Source organism: Giraffa tippelskirchi, chromosome 4 (genome assembly GCF_054371585.1).
Source record: "Giraffa tippelskirchi isolate mGirTip1 chromosome 4, T2T-mGirTip1v1.2.pri, whole genome shotgun sequence".
Lineage (NCBI taxonomy): Eukaryota > Metazoa > Chordata > Mammalia > Artiodactyla > Giraffidae > Giraffa > Giraffa tippelskirchi.
In genome coordinates this window covers 183,882,801-183,904,426 of record NC_137278.1, presented here as the reverse complement: position 1 = coordinate 183,904,426, position 21,626 = coordinate 183,882,801, and the positions used below count along the sequence as shown (strand labels likewise).

General features: G+C 39.1%; 1 protein-coding gene across 2 annotated transcripts in view; it reads right to left on the bottom strand.

The window, feature by feature from the left end:
• The window catches only part of SLCO1A2 (solute carrier organic anion transporter family member 1A2), a 107,288-nt gene that overhangs the window by 55,338 nt on the left and 30,324 nt on the right, over positions 1 to 21,626 (bottom strand). Inside the window, exons 2-3 of one of the 2 annotated variants that reach the window (XM_081592266.1) lie at positions 19,574 to 19,656; positions 17,056 to 17,271 (exon numbers count right to left, since the gene is read on the bottom strand). The gene's annotated coding sequence lies outside the window, so the exon portion shown is untranslated. Of the gene's footprint in view, positions 1 to 5,596; positions 5,828 to 17,055; positions 17,272 to 19,573; positions 19,657 to 21,626 lie in introns of those variants that run through there. The other variant, XM_081592265.1, reaches the window with a different exon arrangement.

Genomic DNA, 21,626 nt, shown 5'->3' with positions numbered 1-21,626 from the left:
AGTTCACCCAAAGGGTGTGAAATTTTCTCAGGCTAAGCAAAAGGCTTTCAAATACATTGTTCCTGAAAATTTTCTGATACATTTATAATTAGCATTTGGCAAGACTATGACTTCTTCTGCCCTTTTAAAAAAAAATCCCCATAGCCAACATTTCAAAACAATCTATAACTGTTTTTCTCTTCCTTTTATGACCCACCCCTTACATATAAAGTTTCTTCAAAGTTTAATATTTGTCAAAGGTTAGGCAAGCATTCCTCTAGACTGTCTCTTGGAAACTTAGAAAACTGGTAGCGCACACCAAGTGAAGTAGAAATTCCAGAACTTCCATAGGAGATGATGGGAGAGGGGATCAAAAAGATCAAAGTGAGCAGGCTAGAGTGGACATATCACATAAGGCCAAAACCCCCACCAGTCATCTGTATTTCATAGTGGAGTCCAAAGGACGCTCTGTTCACCGCAGCAATATGGAATTCATTGCTGGCATTGTTGAGAACCTCAGGGATGGCTGCCCTCTGCAGGCTAGTGCTAAAATTAAGGGATGATATTAAAGAATAGGGCTCTCTGAGAATTCCCTGGAGGTCCAGTGGTTAGGACTTGACACTTTCACAGCAGGGGCTCAGGTTTGATCCTTGGTCAGGGATCTAAGATCCCACAAGCTGCAAAGCGCAGCTGAAAAGAAAAACAAAAGGGAGAAAGAACAGAGTTCTCTGAGAGCAGAGAGCAAAAGAGGATAAAAATCACAAAATAACAGAAGTCAGCTGGTAGCGTTTAAAGATCAGAAGCAAAACATGTATAATTATTGCAATGAGCATAAGGGCTGGGGTGGTAACTAGTGGTATCTGAACTACAGAAAGTTATGGGAATGGTTAACAGAACATGACAACCCTAGGTGCAAGATAGGTAGATGACCAACAAGGACATAACTCAACCTACACAACCAAAAGAAAACAAGGGTGGATAATCAGGAGGCTGAGAGATGCCATCTCTAATAAAATGTTACAGTACCTTATTTAGTTACCCTACTCGAGCTGTTTTTCAAGTTGGAAACCATTGACTGAAGGAGAGGACATGTCTGAGCAACTGAGCGTTCATATAGGAAACAGTAGACATTTACAGAGATAGCTAGAAGGGGAAAAGACAGTGTGAAGAATATGGTAAACCTCAGTATAAGAATCACAAAAGAGACCCCCTGGATTTCTAAATCAAGGCTGCAGCTACCAGGTGCTAGAAATGATGGAGTGACTGCCCAGGGCACATCAAGTGACCATGTGGCCAGAGCTGCCCATAATGAGCTGGGTTCTCTGTCAGATTCACTAAGGCAGAAAAGGAGGTAGGTCCTGAGCCTCCTTTGAACAAAGACCTTTGTTCTCAGAACAAAGTGATACCTTCAGCATCAGATACAAGCGGGTTCAGAGGGCAAGAGCAAGTAGATCAGACTTCACATCATCCACCAGTGTTGCACCTGCATCTCCCCATCAAGTTATACCTATAATATCAGCAAAGTTCCTTAAAATCCGCTGACAGACAAGGCAGAGAAAGACTGAGTTTGGTTTACAGATGGGTGATTTCACTATGTGGAGGTAAACCAAAAACGAATCACTGCTGAACTAGAGCCCCTCCGGGGAGCGGCTCGAAACCCAGAGATGACAGGCGATCCTCCTAGTTAGCAGACCTTCAGGCAATGAACTTGCTCCTCCACTTTGTGTGGTGAGAGAAATGGCCCAATGTGAAAATGTATCCAAACTCAGGGGCAATTTTGCTTTGAGAATTCTGCCTAACAAACAACCACAATATCTTAATGGCCTGAAGCAACAGATACTTATCTTCATGGTAATGCAACTGCTGACCAGTCATTTTGTCTAAATGAAAGAAACTAGTAGGCATGGTTTTCACCCTCTCAGAAGTCTTTATATAGACCAACCTCTGCTCTGCAGCTGTACCTAGAGAATAGTTCTAGGATATGATTTTTGTCCTGAGGATATGCCTTAATTGGGCTTCCCCAAAGGCTCAGTGGTAAAGAATCTGCCTGCAGTGCAGGAGACACAGGAGACTTGGGTTTGATCCCTGGGTTGGGAAGAGTCCCTGGAGGAAGGCGTGGCAACCCACTCCACTATTCTTGCCTGGAGAATTCCATGGACAGAGGAGTTTGGCTGACTACAGTCCACGGGGTTGCAAAGAGACACAACTGAGGTGACTTAGCATGCACACATGCACATACATCTTAATCACCAAGACATCATCAACGTGATGAGAAACAATTTTATTTTGCAATCACAAGTTTCTGGGCTCTCCATGAAAGTGAAAGTGTTAGTTGCTCAGGTCATATCCAAATCTATGCGACCCCAAGAACTGTAGTCCACCAGACTCCTCTGTCCATGAAATTCTCCAGGTAAGAATACTGGAGTGGGTTGCCATTGCCTTCTCCAGGGGATCTTCCTGACCCAGGGATCAGACCCAGGGATCAAACCCAGGTCTCCTGCAATGCAAGTAGACTCTTTACCATCTGAGCCACCAGGGGCTCTCCATGCTGCTGCTGCTGCTGTTAAGTCGCTTCAGTCGCGTCTGACTCTGTGCGACCCCATAGACGGCAGTCCACCAGGCTCCACCATCCCTGGGATTCTCCAGGCAAGAACACTGGAGTGGGTTGCCATTTTCTTCTCCAATGCAAGAAAGTGAAAAGTGAAAGTGAAGTCGCTTAGTCGTGTCCGACTCTTCGCAACCCCATGGACTGCAGCCTACCAGGCTCCTCTGTCCATGGGATTTTCCAGGCAAGGGTACTGGAGTGGGTTAGGGCTCTCCATAATCTCTTCCAATTCTGCCTGCAAACAAGCCACTCTCTGAGTACCTCTTTTTTTGTAGTACCTTACCTATTGCAATTAGCAAAACCAATTCATGCTATCAACATTTCTGCCTCAAAACTTCCTTGCCAATGCTGCAAGTTCACTGGGTACTTTTTCTCTTTTGTTTTCTACATTATTGCAGACCAATTCTTTGACCAAATGTTTCACCAGCACATACCATGGGACCTTATTTTTCCAGTTCAGATTTAGTTCATTGCCATCTGATTCTAAAACCAGTGATGTCTGTTTCATGTTTTTGTGACAGAAGAACGCTATTACCAGTAACAATTCCTACATTTATTGGGTTTGGGTACAATAACACTGCACAACAATCACAAAAACTTCAATGGCATTAAAACAACAAGTGTGTTCACATTCCAGCTCTTGTTTGGCTCTAAGGCAGATAAAGGCTATACTTAGTTGAGCTGGGTGGGACTTCAGAGTTCTGTGATGCTTTAGTTCTGTTTCACTGATTCATTTAGGGACACAGGTTATCTGAAGCATATTCTTCTCATATCAGTTCACTGGAATGCAGGCGAAGTGAGTAGAAACTTGCAATTGCAATCAATGCTCCTTCATGCTTCATGCTGGAACTTACGAAATATCATTCTGAGCGCATTTCACTGATCAAAACATGCCAAATGGCCATGCCGATATCAATGTGTAGAGACATATATACACCCATAATGTCAGAGGTTCTGAAAAGTTATCACACCCATACTCACTTCTCTATTCATGCTGTGCTCCAACTACACGCATGTACCTGCTAGACACTCTTTCAAACTCATCTACTACTGTATCTTCCTGCATGATGGTCCATCTCACTAGAATATGTTGCTGTTTTCTCTGCTATCTTATTCCTCAAGGTCACTCTTTGAAGTCTCCCCATCCCATTTTCATCTTCCTTCATATGATTTGTTGCCTTTCAATGTATCACTGCCCTTGCATTATAAATATGTGGATATTTGTAACATTATAATTTCTTTGAAGAAAGATAGGATATTTCACTGGTTGTCCTCCTCTACACTAGAGCTTCCCAAATTGTGGCCATTTATTTAGTGAACGGGTTAAAGGAGTGGTGAGTTATTAACAGCCCACCAGAATTAGTGTTCTAATTTCATTTTTTAACATGTATCTGTCCAGTTTTCCCAGTACCACTGATTGAAGAGGCTATCTTTTCTCCACTGTATAATTTTGCCTCCTTTGTCTAAGATAAGGGGCCCATAGGTGTGTGGGTTTATCTTTAAGCTTTCTGTCTTGTTCCATTGACCTATATTTCTGTTTTTTGTGCCAATACCATTCTGTCTTAATTACTGTAGCTTTGTAGTATAGTTTGAAGTTAAGAAGGTTGATTCCTCTAGCTCCATTTTTCTTTCTCAAATTCTGGATCTTTTGTATTTCCATACAAATTGTAAAAATTTTCTTCTAGTTCTGTGAAAAATGCCATTGGTAATTTGATAAGGATTGCACTTAATCTGTAGATTGCTTTGGGTAGTATAGCATGCAGCTCAATATCAGAAAAAAAAGAAGAAAAAGAAACAGTTCAAGAGAGAGAATATGTGTACACTTATGGCTGATTCACATTGCTGTATGGCAGAACAAACGTAATATTATAAAGTGATTGTCATCCAATTAAAAATAAATTTAAAAAATCAAAAACAAAAAACCAAACCCAGACAAATGGTAAAAGCACAATCAGACAAACAGAAAAACAAAAACAAAGGAACATTTGCACCCATATGCAAACAAATGCACCCATACACATACAAAAGAAACCAAAACACAGCAAAGAAACCAAATTACAGAAAGTGACCCAATGAACAAAAGAAGACAAAAATGAAATCAACCAGTTAAAAACAAAACTAAAACAGAAAATAAAACCAAAGCAGAGTCTAATGGAGGAATAAAGCAAAGAAAACAAAGCAAGCAGTCAAAAATGGTGAAAAAAATAGAAAAGCAAAATAGAAGATAGAAATAGAAATTAAAATAGAAATATATTAAAAGGATGTATATATTTAAGAAAAACAACAACAACCAAAAACAAAGCACAAAACAGCAAAAAACCAGCATAGAAGTAGAAATATATGAAAGAAATAAAAAATATGATTAAAAAAATACCAAAAGCCTATGGGATTTCCCTGGTGGTCCAGGGCCTGAGACTCTGTACAAGGGCTCAGGGCCGGGGCAATGGGATGACCCAGAGGGATGGGATGGGGAGGGAGGTGGGTGGGGGGTCCAGGAAGGGGAACACATGTAAACCCATGGCTGATTCATGTCAATGTATGGCAAAAACTATTACAATATTGTAAAGTAATTAGCCCCCAACTAAAATAAATAAATTTATAAAATAAAAAAAAAAAAGTCCTAAAAAAATAAAAAATAAAAAAAAAATAAAATTGTTCTTTATACAATGAACAATTTCATAAGAACAATACCTTGGTTACAGTATGCACAGTTAATGATTTTGGCTTTACGGCACAACAGCTCCAGCTTCCAGCACCCATGTGCACTGGTGGACAAGCATGCCTGTCCAGGTTACAAAGAGCCACAGCACAGATTGTCTGTGGTTCTCACTCTATTCAGACTGTCACAGATCAGCTGTTTCACCCTCCTCTGACAGTCTCAAACGCTTCCCTTCTGCCCCAACCGCTTTCCCCAGATGCGGAGTCTCTCCCCTGCTTCAGCTCCCCAACCCCTGGGTGGAGGTCCATTCCTGCTCGCATTCCTCCTCCTTCCCCTTCTTTCTTTCATCCTACCCAGTTATTCGTGGATCCGCATAATCCTTTCTGGTGGTCAAGGACTCCTGCTAGTATTCAGCTGGCGTTCTATTGCATCTGTAGATGTATTCTTGACGCATCCGTGGAGGAAGAGGCACTCCACATCCACCTACCGGCCATCTTGCTCCTTCTCCCAAACTAATTTCTACCTGTCCGCATTATCTACATACATCTGAATCTTGGGGCCATCTGCTTCTCCCTTTGACAAAGCTAAAAATAGAAAACATAATAAAGGTTAAGGAATGGGCTATGCCTTCTCTTTTCAGTTTAGGCAGCTGTCTCTGCCTATTATTTCACCTTCATGAAACTCATACCAGGACAAATGAGGTAGATAAAAATACTTGTTGTCATTTTTGTTGTTCAGTCGCTAAGTCCTGTCGACTGTTTTACCAGGCACATACCTTAATTTAGAGATCTGCCACCCAGGAGGGGAGGAAATCATTAAGTATTTGGAGCCATCTTGTTTATTTAACGTTTTTATTCTCCCTCCTAAGTAACCTTTGATTCAATTATTTTTTCCTCTCTTTGCCACCATCCTAGTCCAATTCACCATCTAGTCTCACGTGGTTTCAATGGTACACTACCATTTTATTTAATACGGAAAAAATAATTCTTCTTCTTTTATTTGATCACATATTTCTCCCCATTCTTTCTGTATGTAACAGATTTGTTCAATAAGCACATTTGCTGTTGTCTAATTGCTGTCATGTCTGACCCTTTGTGACCTCATGGACTGTAGCCCTCCAGACTCCTCTGTCCATTTCCTAGGCAAGAATACTGGAGTGGGTTGCCATTTCCTTCCCCAGGGGATCTTCCTGACCCAGGGATTAAACCGGCATCTCTTGCATTGGCAGGTGGATTCTTTATCACAGAGCAACCGGGAAGCCCTCAATGAACATATATTATATGTACTTAATACATTGGAGACAGAGAAGGCAATGGCACCCCACTCCAGTACTCTTGCCTGGAAAATCCCATGGGTGGAGGAGCCTGGTAGGCTGCAGACCCATGGGGTCGCTAGGAGTCGGACACGACTGAGCGACTTCACTTTCACTTTTCCCTTTCATGCACTGGAGAAGGAAATGGCAATCCACTCCAGTATTCTTGCCTGGAGAATCCCAGGAACGGCGGAGCCTGATGGGCTGCCGTCTATGGGGTCGCACAGAGTCAGACACGACTGAAGCGACTTAGCAGCAGTAATACATCGGAGAAGGCAATGGCACCCCACTCTAGTACTCTTGCCTGGAAAACTTAATAAAACTTAATACATACAGAACAGTCTTACAGGTGGAGGACAGGTAGCTTTAGAAGGTGTGATTTCTATTTATATGAAGCCTATCACCTGATAAAACATCTACAGCAGAAACTATCATTCAAAGTCATGTAATGCCAATGCCTAGGCTAAGGAATAAGGGGTCATGGAGCCAGATCATCTTGATTTTGATCCTGATACATAACTTTCTCCCTATGTTTCCTTGGAAAAATTATCTAACCTCAGTTTTCTCTTCAGTAAAATCCACTCAATAGGAGAACTCGCCTCCCAGGTTTCTTGTGAGAATCAAATGAATTAATATATGTGGAGATCTTAACATCATGCCTGGAACATAGAAAGTACTCAAAAATGTTAGTTACTATTATTAAGGAAGAAAGGTTTCATGAATTAGGTGATTCTTAAGATTCTTAACTCGACCTTAAAAGGTAGAGTTTAGGTAGACGAAGTGAGGGGTGAAGGCATTCTAGATAGGAGATTGAAAGAACAAGGTCAGCACAAAAGCAGCATGGCTCTTTCAAGAACCTCTGCATTTCCATCACAGGCACTCAGGCGAAAATAGAAGGTGGGCAGTTGCTAAGAAGCAGGACTAAATGTCTGATGATTGTTGCTCTTCTGGTCCTTGCCTACCTTTCTTCTCTGCTATTTCCTTGCTATTTCTGATGTTTTCTTTGTATAGAAAGACAGGGATGAATTAGATAATTATATCCTTTTTCAGATGGAGAAACCGAAACCAGAAACACTGAGATTAGCTCAAGGTAACACCTGAGATATTTGTAGGAGTGAGCCATCATCTGCTGATTCCCAAAGCAGTTCTCTCACCTCTGCTTTCATCTCCCCAACTCTGTTCTTTTAAACCCCAACACACACACACACACACACACACACACACACACACATATCCCTTATTTTCCACCTAGTTGCAGGCAGTTGTATCCTAAGGTGAACACCTAGAGGTAACGACCCCCGTTTTCTCCATATTAACCCAAAGGAGGGACTGGTTTCAAACCAAACAGAAGAAATAAGTGGCCCTGCAGCCTGCGGCTATGTGCATTTTATTTATTTATTTATTTTTGAGTAACAGAACCACAAAGAATTCCTTCATGTAACCTAGTTGTAGCTAATGCTATTGTGTATAAAGGAGAAAGTGGAGCTGATAAAAATCTAGTCTGCACCCCAAAATGATATAACTATGTCAGGCACAAAAACCATTGTTTAATACTAGAGAAAGCAGAGTAAAAAAATTTTTTTAATTGCTTCTGAAATATTCAAACTAGCTCTCTGCATCTTAAGTTAGTGGATACTTGCCAATTTGATCCTTACTTGGCACTGCATAGAATGGACATCAGTATCTCCAGTGATCAAAGTATTATTTAAAGTTAAGCAAGCAACTTTCTAAGCAACTCCCTTAGTGATATTATTATTTAAGACAGATGAAATCCTTTTGAGTTTATCTAATCATCTGAGTTGCTTGCAAATTAGCTGTGCTACACCAAGGGCTTTGATTAATACAACTTACAGAAAGAAATGCAATGTAGGTTGTATCACAAAGACTTCATTTTCTCAAGTTTTCATAAAAGGTCATTAATTATGATTCATCAATCACTGGCTTTTGTAACTAGATAACATTTTACTTTCATTACTTACCAAGCCATAATTCTGAGTTTGTGGAAATGTGCCTGTCCTCCAATTCATTATACAAGGGTAATAGGTTCTTGGTTAGCAGAACAGTTAATAGGTGTAATTTACTAACATGCTTTTTGTTTAAAATATCATTGGCCCTACCAATATGGAGAGAGTTAATTAAACATCTGTTGGTGGCTTGTTAACTCTTTTCTTTCAACTGAGCCAGAATAAATGGTTGCCTACTCAATAGCATTTTTTAAAAAAAAAATTTTTTTTTAATTTTTTGACCATGCAGCACTGAATGTGAGATCTTAGCTCCCTGACCATGGATCAAATGTGTACCCCCTGCATTGGAAGTGGAGAGTCTTAGCCACTGGACTGCCAGGGAAGCCCCCGATGGGATTTTAAGTAAACTAATTCCAAAATATCATTCTCAAGAGGTTGCAGTTTCCTTCACTCCTTCATAATAAAGTCTTGAAAAATCTCTGTTAAAAATGTATTTCCATGTGTAAAAGAGGCTCAATAAATATGGGTAGATTGGATAATTTTATATCAGCCACTATCAGATTCCGTTATGCATAGTGAAATATTTGGTCAATAGATACAGTTGATAAAGCTTGTAGTTGCACCACATGTCTCCAGTAAGCTAAAGCACCTATGAAAAACCCACACCACATGTGTACCCACATGACCCACACCTGCCATCTCCAGACAGTAAACTGCCCTTTTCATTTTTTTTCTCTTTAATCAATCAAAGTCAGGCTAAACTTCATAAAAATATGAAAACATATTTTTCAGGCCTTTCCCCTAGACTCCCTTTCCCCTAACTCTTTAGGTATGATCCTTGACTGCTTCATTTTACTACTTTCCAATATAACACCTGCTCACCTAAGACATCATTCTGATTAGGAAGTAGCTTATCCTTTTCCTCTTTCCCAGATAAAAAGAAATGCGTGTTTGTAAAACACAGGAAAAAGTTTTCACTTCTGTTATCTCATGCAAGGAATAAGTTTCCATTGGCAGGGACATGGGCTAGAATAGCACAAAATATTGCACTACCTTTTAAATCACATCCACTACAAGGCGACTAACTATGTCTACACAAAGTCAAGATACAGATATATGTATACATATGGCTGATTCATGTTGAGGTTTGACATAAAACAACAAAATTCTGTAAAGCAATTATCCTTTAATTAAAAAAAATAAATAAGTTTTAAAAAAAGATACAGATAAGGTATGAGAATTGACCAAAAAAAACCAAAAGGATGATATGAGCCGGACATTTTTTTCTTTTGATGATGGCAAGTTTGATAAAAGTACTGCTAAGCAGTGAAAACTGGCACTTCCATAACTGAATTTATATATCTTTAAAAAAAAGAGATAAATCTAATGTATTGAGTGACTATTTGAGAGCAGCATTAACGTTAGGGGTTAAACAGTTCTATGTGCTTTTAGAATGTCTGGCATGAGAGAGCCATTTAGCATTATAGAAAGTAGAAAGCCTGACAGAAGACACAATCCAAGGAGTATTTCTTCCCCTTAACCACCATACCTCAACCCCACAGTATACCCTACACTTGGCCTCACAGAGGTATAAATTATAGTGCTTCACCTGACTCATTGTTTTATGCCCTGGTTCTACTCTTTTCCAGTTGCTATGAAACTAATTGAGTTAATAAATTCATACGATATATTACCACCTTTCAATTTTGATTTTAATATGCTCCTCCCAGGCAGATATATATTTTAATAGAGGTGGCTCAGACTGTAAAAAATCTGCCTTCGATGCAGGAGACCCAGGTTTGATCCCTGGGTCAGGAAGATCCCAGAGGAGGGCATGGCAACCCATTCCAGTATTCTTGATGGGAAATCCCATGGACAGAAGAGCCTGGCAGGCTAAAGTTCATGGGGTTGCAAGGAGTCGGACATGACTGAGTACACACTCAAGAAAAAAAAAGCCTCAAAAGAACCAAGGGAGTATATGAAATATACCAACACTAGGCTGTTACGTCCCCAAACAACTGAAATCAGACAAACAGCATGGAAGCTCTTGGGTCTTTGGGTCTTAGTTTATACTGATTTGAAATTAGCCTTAGGCCATTTCCTCCTGGGTTTCAAAAAAAGTTTATGACCTCAACAAAATCTTGGGACAAATCTGTGGAATAAATTGAGAAGGATTCAAGATGCCTTCAGATCCCTATATTGTTATGGAAAATGTCAGGCCTCCGAATTGCCACCAGCCTCCTAAGTGCTTGCTGGGGTTTTTTGTTTGGTTTGGTTTTGTCTTGGTTTTAACTGTCCACTTTTTAGTTTTATTTTATTTCCATATTGTTTTGTTGTTGTTGTTTTTATTGTTGTAAGAACACTTAACACGAGATCTACCGTCTTAAATGTCTAAGGACACAATACAGTATTGTTAACATAAGTGCAATGTTATACAGCAGATCTCTAGAACTTATTCATCTTGTGCAACTGGAACTTTATACCTGTTGAACAGTAGCTCTCCATTTCCCCCTGCTCCCAGCCACAGAAAACTACCATTTGGCTCTGTTTCTGGAAGTTCAATTATTTTAGGTACTTCATAAAAGTGGAATCACTCAGTATTTGTCCTTCTGTGACTGGCTGATTATTTCCTGTAGCATAACTTCATCCTTGGGCTTCCCAGCGGCTCAGTGGTAAAGAATCCACCTGTCAGTGCAGGAGATAAGGATTCAATCTCTGGGTTGGGAAGATCCCCTGGAGAAGGAAATGGCAACCCACTCCAGTATTCTTGCCTGGGAAATCCCATGGACAGAGGAGCCTGAGTCCCTGGGGTTAATAAGAGTTGGAGATGACTTAGCAACTAAACAACAACAAAGCTCCTCCATTGCATGTGGAGCTAAAACTCCTCAGGTTTTCAATGACTCAAACCCCTAATTGGTACCTGCCATCCCTCCTGGTCTTTCCTTCCTTTGTATTTCTGGACAGTCTTTAAGAGGAAGGTTGTCAGGGGACGTTCAACTTTAAGGGATCCAATATGTTGCATTTTCTTCCTTTGTGTGCCATTTCTCAAGGACACTCTGTTCCTTATCAGTTTCTGGAATACAGGAAGGAGCAGAGCTGCATGCAATTCTCAGGACTGAGATCATGGGAAAGAGCACCTGCTTGGATTCCCTTCAGTGACTCTCTTCAGTGACCTTTTACTTACAGGACTATCCATTTTGTTGCAACTGATGGAATTTCATCCTTAATGGCTGAGTAATCATTCTATTGAAGATATATAAGCATGCATTTCTGCAAATAAAGTACCCTTATTTCACTCAAGACTTGAGTCCCCCGCGTCCTTCTTTTCTTCACCTTCTTTTCGTTGACTCCAGTCCCCAGGTCCCGGTTTGTAAAGACCATAACAAGTGGCGCCCAAACAGGGACCTGCAGAATGCCCTTGGCAAGTGGACAGAGTGACTGTGGAACTACGGATGTCGCTAAGTGTGGGAATATGAGACAAACAGCTGGAAAGCCCCACCACTTTTATACTTTACTTCTGCTGCTGCTGCTGCTAAGTCGCTTCAGTTGTGTCCGACTCTGTGCAACCCCATAGATGGCAGCCCACCAGGCTCCACAGCCCCTGGGATTCTCCAGGCAAGAACACTGGAATGGGTTGCCATTTCCTTCTCCAATGCATGAAAGTGAAAAGTGAAAGTGAAGTCTCTCAGTCATGTCCAACTCTTTGCAACCCCATGGACTGTAGCCTACCAGGCTCCTCTGTCTATGGGATTTTCCAGGCAAGAGTACTGGAATGTGTTGCCATTTCCTTCTCCACTACTTTACTTCATCATTTATTTAAAGTTCAAGACTTTCAGTTTCGCATCAACGAATAGAGGCTTATCTCCAAACGGTGGTTGAACATAATCCCCGGTTCCCCAATAAAGACAGTTTCAATTTAAAAATTTGAAACCAGATTTAAAAAAATGTTAAACGAGCCTCAAGACGGGGAAAAAAATATTCCAATAGATTTCTTGCCTTTATAGGCTCTTATTAGAGCTGTGATTCTGCCATTTCAAGGTAATTCTAGCCACCCCCCACCCCGCCCCGATATTCAACAACAGGCAAAACACTTGCTACATGTATGTGAATTAGATGATGAAACTTTACAAAAGGTTCAATTAAAACAACATAAAATATTTCAAAATTTTCCCACCAGCCTGCCTCAAATGCTCCTCCTCCTCCTCTTACAATGGACACAAAACCAAAAGTCCCCTCGATTCAAAAACAAGATGACCCTGATGATGATTCTTCCGAGGCTCTTTTTGACACTAAGGATGACAATACTTTTCTTGATGACAATGATAAGCCTTTGGCACACACTCATATTTATAAAAAAAAATACTTCCCACTCATTCTCCTTCACAACGAAGGCTTTCTGATTTACTGGGTTTGCAATCTTGAATCTCTAAAGCCAATGGTTTCTCTGCTTTTCCTGTTTTGAAAAATACTAATGCCCAAGGACAAATAATACCTCAATATGAAGACACTGATTTTTCTCACATGCAACAGATGAAAAAAGCTGTAACTATATATGGCCCTCATTTGTCTTTTACTAAAAAACTTTTAAATGCTATGGCATCTTCTATTAGAAATTTTGTTCCTTATGATTGGCAACTTTTGACAAGGCCTCTTCTTAAACCAAGAGAATATCTTCAATGGACAATGTGGTTTCAGGATGTGGCCCGAGATTGTGCCAATTTTAATGCTTGAGCTGGCACTCCCCAAAACCAAATTACTTTTGAAATGTTAATCAGTACAGGACAATTTGAGGCTATAGAAGCTCAAATACAAAGCCCTCCTTGGTGGAAAACTATCTTTACTGTAATAATTGTAGTCATCTTATTCTTGCTGTTTGCTTTTTATATCTGTAACTATATATCTTTGTATCTGTGTGGCTTGAACTTTGTATTTAAGTGGCTTAGGCATTTAAGTTACAAGTGATTGTTCATACTCTGTTTCCACTGCCTCTAGCTATTACTGAGGGCCCCTGGATCAGAGACCCCCAATATGAGGATAAGGAGAATATGTTGCCTCAACAATTTAGGGTCTACACCCCTTCCCAGCAGGAAGAAGTTACAGAACAATGTCTCCACCCTTTTCCCTGGCAACCATATTCTCCTAAAAGCAGGAGGAAATGATAGAGCTAAAGCTTAGGCAGGCAGTCCAAGGCCCTGTAAGGAGGAGGCAAACATTCTCACTCATGCTTTCCTTAAGCCTTGTGCAACAATGTATCTTGCCAAAGAACTGACCTTTCTAATGATTACACAGCACAATGTCTTACTCATAGAAATGCTTTTCTTAAGATATATGTTAATGATTTTAATTGTAACAAATCTTGCCTGGGAACCTATATCCCAAGAATTGTACCCCTGATTACACAGCAACAGTACATCTTTCCCAGAGACATTGTCTGGAACCTGTTCTCCCTGGCTGATCTTGTACCAAAGTTATCTCAGGATGTATATCTTGGGAAAAGGCCCAATAGAATTCTTAAAACGTTGAGGTATTCTTTTCATCTATTTTCAGCAGCTAGTTGAGAAATATATAAGGTCCCACTTAAACTAATGAGGCAGATACTCTTTCTACCCCCGCAAACCTTCGGCCTTTTACTTGGCCGATCTAGTTTGACTTCTAAAGGAATTACTGTTCACGCTGGAATAACTGATTCAGATTATAAGGGAGAAATTCAAATTATGATGTCATCTTAGATACTATGGCAATTCAAAAAGGGGGACAAAATTGCCCAACACTTCTTTTACCTTACATTTCTGTTAACTCCTCTAATGATATACAGACATGTGGATTTGGTAATACTGATCAAAAACAATTCTTATGGACATCAATAGTATCTAAATATACACAAACAAATATAAATATCAAAATTAATGACAAAAGATTTTCTGGTCTTGATACTGGATCCAATATTACCATTATTTTCAAACATTTATGTCCCAAATCTTGGCCTTTACAAAAAATTTCTTGCCAAATTACGAGAATATCTCAAACCAAAGTACAAGAGGTTTATCAAAATGTCCAAATATATCCATATGAGAGACCAAAAGGCCAGCCTACAACATTACAACCTTATGTGATAGATGCACCCCTTAATTTAACAGGAAGAGATTTACTTATGCAATGGAAAACTCAAATATACATTCCACATTTTTTCCTAGGGGCCGCTGCTCATTTAATAAACAATACAATTATTAAAGTAACTTGGAAAAATGATGAGCCTATTTGGACAGAACAATGGCCCCTTACAAAAAAGAAATTAGAGGTTACTAAAGAACTTATAGATACACAATTAAAATTAAAACATATTAAGGACTATTATTCCCCTTGGAATTCTCCCATTTTTATGATGAAGAAGAAAAAAATCTAACAAATGGCATCTTTTAACAGACCTTCAAAAGGTTAATGCATCCATGAAATCTATGGGTGCATTACAACCAAGAATTCCATCAGCTACCACTATTCCTCAAAACTGGCACATCATTATTATAGATTTCCAAGATTGCTTTTTTACTATACCTTTACACCCTCTAGACTGAGAGAGATTTGCTTTCTCTCTCCCTTATCCTAATCATATCAGGCCTCACAAATGGTATCAATGGACTATATTGCCTCAAGGAATGATGAATTCTCCCACAATATGTTAATATTATGTAGCCAAAGCTCTTGAACCTATAAGAAAATAACTTCCTAACTTTCTTGTTATTCACTATATAGATAATATATTGTTTTCAACTCCATCTGTTTTAGAAACTCAACAGATATTTGACATAACTCAACAATGCTTAAAAGCTTCTAGATTAATCATTGCCCCTAAAAAGATTCAAACATCTACACCTTACTATTACTTAAGATTTGTTGTTACTCCCCAACTAACCAGATTCATGTTAATAAATTATAAACTTTGAATGATTTTCAAAAACTTTTAGGCAATATAGATTGGATTAGACCCTCTTTAGACGTTACAAATTATCAACTGACTAATTTATTTAACACTTTAAAAAGAAATCCCAATTTAAATAGCCCTTGTTCACTTTCACAAGGGACACACAAAAAAACTCTATTTAATACAAAATAAATTATAAAAACAGTTTCTTACTCGTATTAGACTTGATTTACCTCTAGAGTTATTTATACTCCCCTCTCTCCATTCTCCCAAAAGACTTCTTACCCAACAAGAACACCCGATAGAATGGATCTATACCCATTTTAAAGGGACAAGGTCACTTACGCCCTATCTTGATTTGATCACTCTAATAATTATCAATGGGAGAAATAGAACTAAGACTCTAATTGGCTCCAATCCTCATCAAATTGTAATACCTATTAATAAATCTCAATTTGAGAATACACTACAAACTTTTACCAATTTCCAAATAGCCTTTCTGGAATATTTTGGAGACATTTCATTTCATTATCCTTCTAACAAACTCTGGAATTTCTTCAAAAATACTGAATTTATTATTTCTCACATTGTCACATTATAACCTCAAGCTGTTTTTCTATATAGATGGGACTAAAAACGCCAAAGCCTCATTCTGGTCTCTCAAAGAATATAAAGTCTTTTATACCAAATTTCATTCTGCTCAACAAAACGAATTATATACTCTTATTCAAGTTATTCACCTACATCCTTACCCTATTAATATAGTTTCTGACTCCTTATATTCAGTTTTTATATTAATAAATATAGAAACCTCTATTATAAATTCCAATCAACCTATTATTCAACAACTTTTTCTCAAACTACAGTCTCTTATTACAGACCGCACTTCCCCCATTTATATTACCCATATTCAAACACATTCCTGCCTTCCTGGCCCTATGACTCATGGTAATAAACAAGCTGATAAACTTGTTTCTTTTGCTACTCCAGAAAAACATTGCACAATAATGGTGGCTCCTTACACCAAATTTTAAAAATTCCATACTGCCACGCTAAAGAAATCATTCATAATTGCTCTACTTGTAGACCCTTACATCTTCGACCCATTGCACAAGATGTTAATCCTCGAGGATTACAACCCAATAAATTATGGCAAATGAATGTAACTCATTGCCCTGAACTTTCTCCATCTTCTTTCCTAACTGTTTGTATCAACACAAATTCTTCTTTTATATGGGCCACACCTCTTCAAGGTGAGGCTACATGACACCTTATAACCTACCTATTAGCTTGTTTTTCAATAATGGGAATTCCCAACTCCATAAAAACAGACAATGGCCCTGCCTATACTTCTAGGCAATTCAAGCAATTTTTACAATCTTTTTCTATTAAGCATATTACAGACATTCCTTATAATCCACAAGCACAGGACATAACTGAACAAACACATCACACACTAAAACTACAAATAAAAAAAATTTAAAAAGAGGGAATACACAGGAACATTTCTATCTTCCTTGTCCAGAGCAGATTTTACTAGATTTCAACACTATATACTCTCTAATCCTATAACTGTTGTTAACACAGCTTTATTTGTTTTAAATTTTTTAAACTTACCTCAAGGAGATATCTTGACACGAGCAGAAAAACATTTCAAGGCGTTGAAGGATACCTCTCTTCCTCTGCCCTGTTGGTATCAAGATGGGCTAACTAAGCAATGAAAATCTGGGAAATTAATCTTACAGGGAAAGGGGTATGCTTGTATTTCTCCAGATGGATCCAACAAACTCAATTGGCTTCCTCTTCAGAAGGTCCACTCCAGGGGAGCCTCCACTGTTCAAAATAAAGACAAAAAGACAGAATCTCCAGGAGGAAGAAATTCCCATACAGGCCATGGCGGCTCTAAAAATCTCCAAGAAGCACCGCCCTTGACGTCATTGACCTCATGATCTCCTTACTTGGAGACAAGTAAAAACCCTTACTAATCAAGCTGAAAATCTGTTTTCTCAACAGGGAATGCCTTGGAATCCAGAAAATATTTTTGTTTCTGTGCTTGCTTTGCTTGCTTTTGCTTCCCCTGCTCAAGCTGAATTAATTAATCATACTTACTGGGCCTATATACCCAACCCCCCTTTACTGCAGGTTGTAAAATGAACAGATAAAGGACTGATCGTATCCACCAATGACTCAGTACATATGCCTCCTCCTTGGAGCTTGGAGGGGCCCTCTCATCCTGAGAAAGAAGGAAGACTAATTAATATTTCTCTAGGGTATGAAGTCCTTCCGCTATGCATGGGTTCAGCAGAATTATGCATTAACATTAGCCGACAGACATGGGCTTTCATTCTGCCTCCAAAGAACTTTCGGGCATTGCTTGGACTGTTTACTGCCCTTTCTTTCTATGAGAACCATGTCAACACTACTGAAACTCTAGGAAAAGGACAAAAATCATTATGCAAATGGTTTACATATAAGAACTGTAAATATACTCATGTTCATTGGGACAGATGTCAAGCTAAATCAGGAAAATTAATATTTGTGGTCAATTACACCATTGATGATTGGGGACCCCATGGTATATGGTTGTCTAACTGCTCAGGTGATATAAACAACACTGTATGTGATTATGCTACTCAAGTAGCATAGAAGGTTACTAATACCACGAGGGAACATTACCATGACAAAGGACTTCTTGGCTGGCTTGATGATGGAATGGCACCCCCTTGCCCTCAAATCATCCTCAATAAACGGATTGGGCCTGAACAATGGGAATCTGGAAACTTGCCACGAGCACCAAAGAACTTGGAACTTGGACTAGATATTTTATGGGGACTAATCGTAGTCATAGTAACTATTCCTTTTGTTATAATCATTCATATTTCATACAAGCTTGTGTTCCCCTTCCTTTTGTTATAGCTATAGGGAACTTGCAGTTTAATAAGACTTTATGTTCTATGACATGTATAGATTGCAAATTGTATACTTGTCTTAATTCCTCTGTTTCTTTGAAAAACGAACCCCTTTTTATTCTTCAATCTCGACGTAATCTATGGTTGCCAGTAGATCTCCAACGACCCTGGGAAGAGGGTCCCATGGCAGGACTTGCCTCCCAGCTACTTACTAAATTACTTCAGTGATCTAAACGATTCATTGGATGGTTAATTCTTGGCATTTTGGGATTAATAGCCATTTGCACTACTGCCACTGTCGCAGGCATTGCTTTACAAACCTCAATTCAAACACATAACTTTATTCAAAATTGGACCAAAGATGCTCATACTATGTGGACCACTCAGGCTCAGATAAATGAGGAAGTTAAAGATGAAATACAGGAAATAAAAACAGCCATCCAATGGGTCGGAGATCAATTAATAGATTTACAAAAACAAGTTATACTAAAATGTGACTGGAATTCTACTCAATTTTATATTATCCCTGTTTGGTTCAACTATAGTACCTACAATTGGGAACAAATCAAATTTCATATGCAAAACATACATGATAATCCTTTCTTAAATGTACAATTACTACAAAAGGAAATCTTTGAAACCTTCTCTAATAGTCTACCCTCTTCCAACAATTTGGAAACCTTAGCTGAACAGCTAGCTGATCAATTATCTGGGCTAGATCCTTGAGGATGGTTTCAAAGCATTACATATAGTATTGGATCTGGAGCTGTAACGCTGATAATTATCCTGGTGATTATATTTGTAGTATACCAATGCTTTTCAACTAAAATTGTTCAAACTAAACAAACTCAATTGGTCAGGGCCTTTTTCACAAAAAGTATCTACAGTTACCCCCAATTATGAAAAAATAAAAAAAGGGGAATTGTCAGGGGACGTTCAACTTTAAGGGATCCAATATGTTGCATTGTCTTCCTTTGTGTGCCATTTCTCAAGGACTCTGTTCCTTATCAGCTCCTGGAAAACAGGAACAAGCAGAGCTGCACACAGTTCTCAGGACTGAGATCATGGGAAAGAGCACATGCTTGGATTCCCTTCAGTGACTGTCTTCAGTGACCTTTTACTTACAGGACTATCTATTTTGTTGCAACTGATGGAATTTCACTCTTAATGGCTAAGTAATCATTTTATTGAAGATACATAAGCATGCGTTTCTGCGAATAAAGTACCCTTGTTTCGCTCAAGACTTGGGTCCCCCACGTCCTTCTTTTCTTCACCTTCTTTTCGTCGACTCCAGTCCCCAGGTCCAAGTCTGTAAAGACCATAACAGAAGGTTTGCTGTTTTATTACAAAGATTAAATTGTACTTCACCAAGCAATTGAGTTCAGACTTACATCCCCAAAACTGAATTTATCTCTGGAAATGCAGAGAGAGGAAGAATTAAGAAGGGGTGGATGGTAGCAATTAGATAAAATTCTAAGTCCTGAAGGGCTTTAGTCTGGTGACTCCATTGCAATAGTGTCAGTAGAACCCCAACTAAGCCTATTCTATTTCCCCAATTACTGGATCATTATGCTTTTTCTCTCCCTTCATCTGATTGCAATTAAGTCATCTGACCGAGTGAATCTCTAAATTGAACATTTTGAGTCTTCCTCTTAAGGATGTTATTATGGCTGTGTATGTGTCCAAACCCCTCCTACGGAGAAGGCAATGGCACCCCACTCCAGTACTCTTGCCTGGAGAATCCCATGGATGGAGGAGCCTGGTGGGCTGCAGTCCATGGGGTCGCGGAGAGTCGGACATGACTGAGCAACTTCACTTTCCCTTTCCACTTTCATGCATTGGAGAAGGAAATGGCAACCCACTCCGGTGTTCTTGCCTGGAGAATCCCAGGGATGGGGGAGCCTGGTGGGCTGCCATCTATGGGGCTGCACAGAGTCGGACACGACTGAAGATGCAGCAGCAGCAGCAGCATGTATCCAAAACCATCACTCACTGTCAAGGAGTCCTTCATGGTTGCCCACAGGTAAACACTCCTTTTTGTCTCCTCATCTGTTGTTTACACGTTAAACAACCTCACTCTGTTGTGGTGGGTCTCTGAGTCTAAACATATACTTTCAGAATACATAGATGTTGGCTCTTCTACCCAAAGCCAAAAGCATAGTGCAACAAATATCTTCAATCCATTTATGCTGAAACACATTAAAATAGAAATGCTCTTTCTCTGTTTCTCACATGTTTGGTTGGTTCATTGGTTGTTTCCATGGGAGTGGAGATGAGAGGAGTATGGGTAGATGTGGGCAAAACTATCTCAGTGAGTTTGGCAATTTTGTCAACCAATACATTTACACTTAAAGGGAAACAGCTAATCTTTAAAGGAGTTTTTGGCATACATTATTAAACTTTTTAAGAGTGAATATAAAATAGCTAGAATTCAACTTTAATCACATGCTACTTCTCTGAGCAGTGCTACAACTTAATCACAGGGTGTTCCTGTCAGATTATTATAAGATCTGCCTAAAGAACCATATCCAAATCAGAGTTCTTTTGACTATGCACATTATCACTTAAAACTCATTCTATAATTATGGTTAGATAGCATCACCAAGACAATGGACATGAATTTGAGCAAACTCTGGGAGATTAGTGAAGGCCAAAGGAGCCTTGAATACAGTCCATGGGGTAGCAAAGAGTGGGCCACAACTTAGTGACTGAACAACGACTGTAATTATATACAATCACAGCATTCACAACCACAACAACAAAAAAAAAATGACTATTTAAAACCAGTTAATTTTTATCACATATCTACTTAGTTTGGAAGTTACTTAGCATTCGATTGAATTGTAATGAAACTCAAATACAAACAACATAAAGTAATATTATTTGTAAAGTGTTCCTAAATATAAAACAAAAAAAGTAAATAAGGCTCCAAAGAGCTAATAATCTCCTGAACCAAAATGAACAGTAATATTGTACAGAGGGAAACAAGGTTGGTCTTAAAGCTTCTACAATATGGATGGTTCCACAGCCTCTTTCTGTACTTGCTGGTTGTTTTTTAGGAAAGAATAAAGTAACAACAAAAATAAAATCAAAGCTGGGAGGCTTTGGTAAGAAATAACACATGATTGCTCTGATGAATCTATGATGTTCTTTTTGTTCTCCCTTTCCATTTAGCTCATATTTGAAAATCTCTAAACAACTTGGCTCCTTCCCAGAGCTTTGCATCAGTCCCAGCTTCCATGCTGTCAGATCTGAAGGAGGGCAGGGTGCAGGACCCAG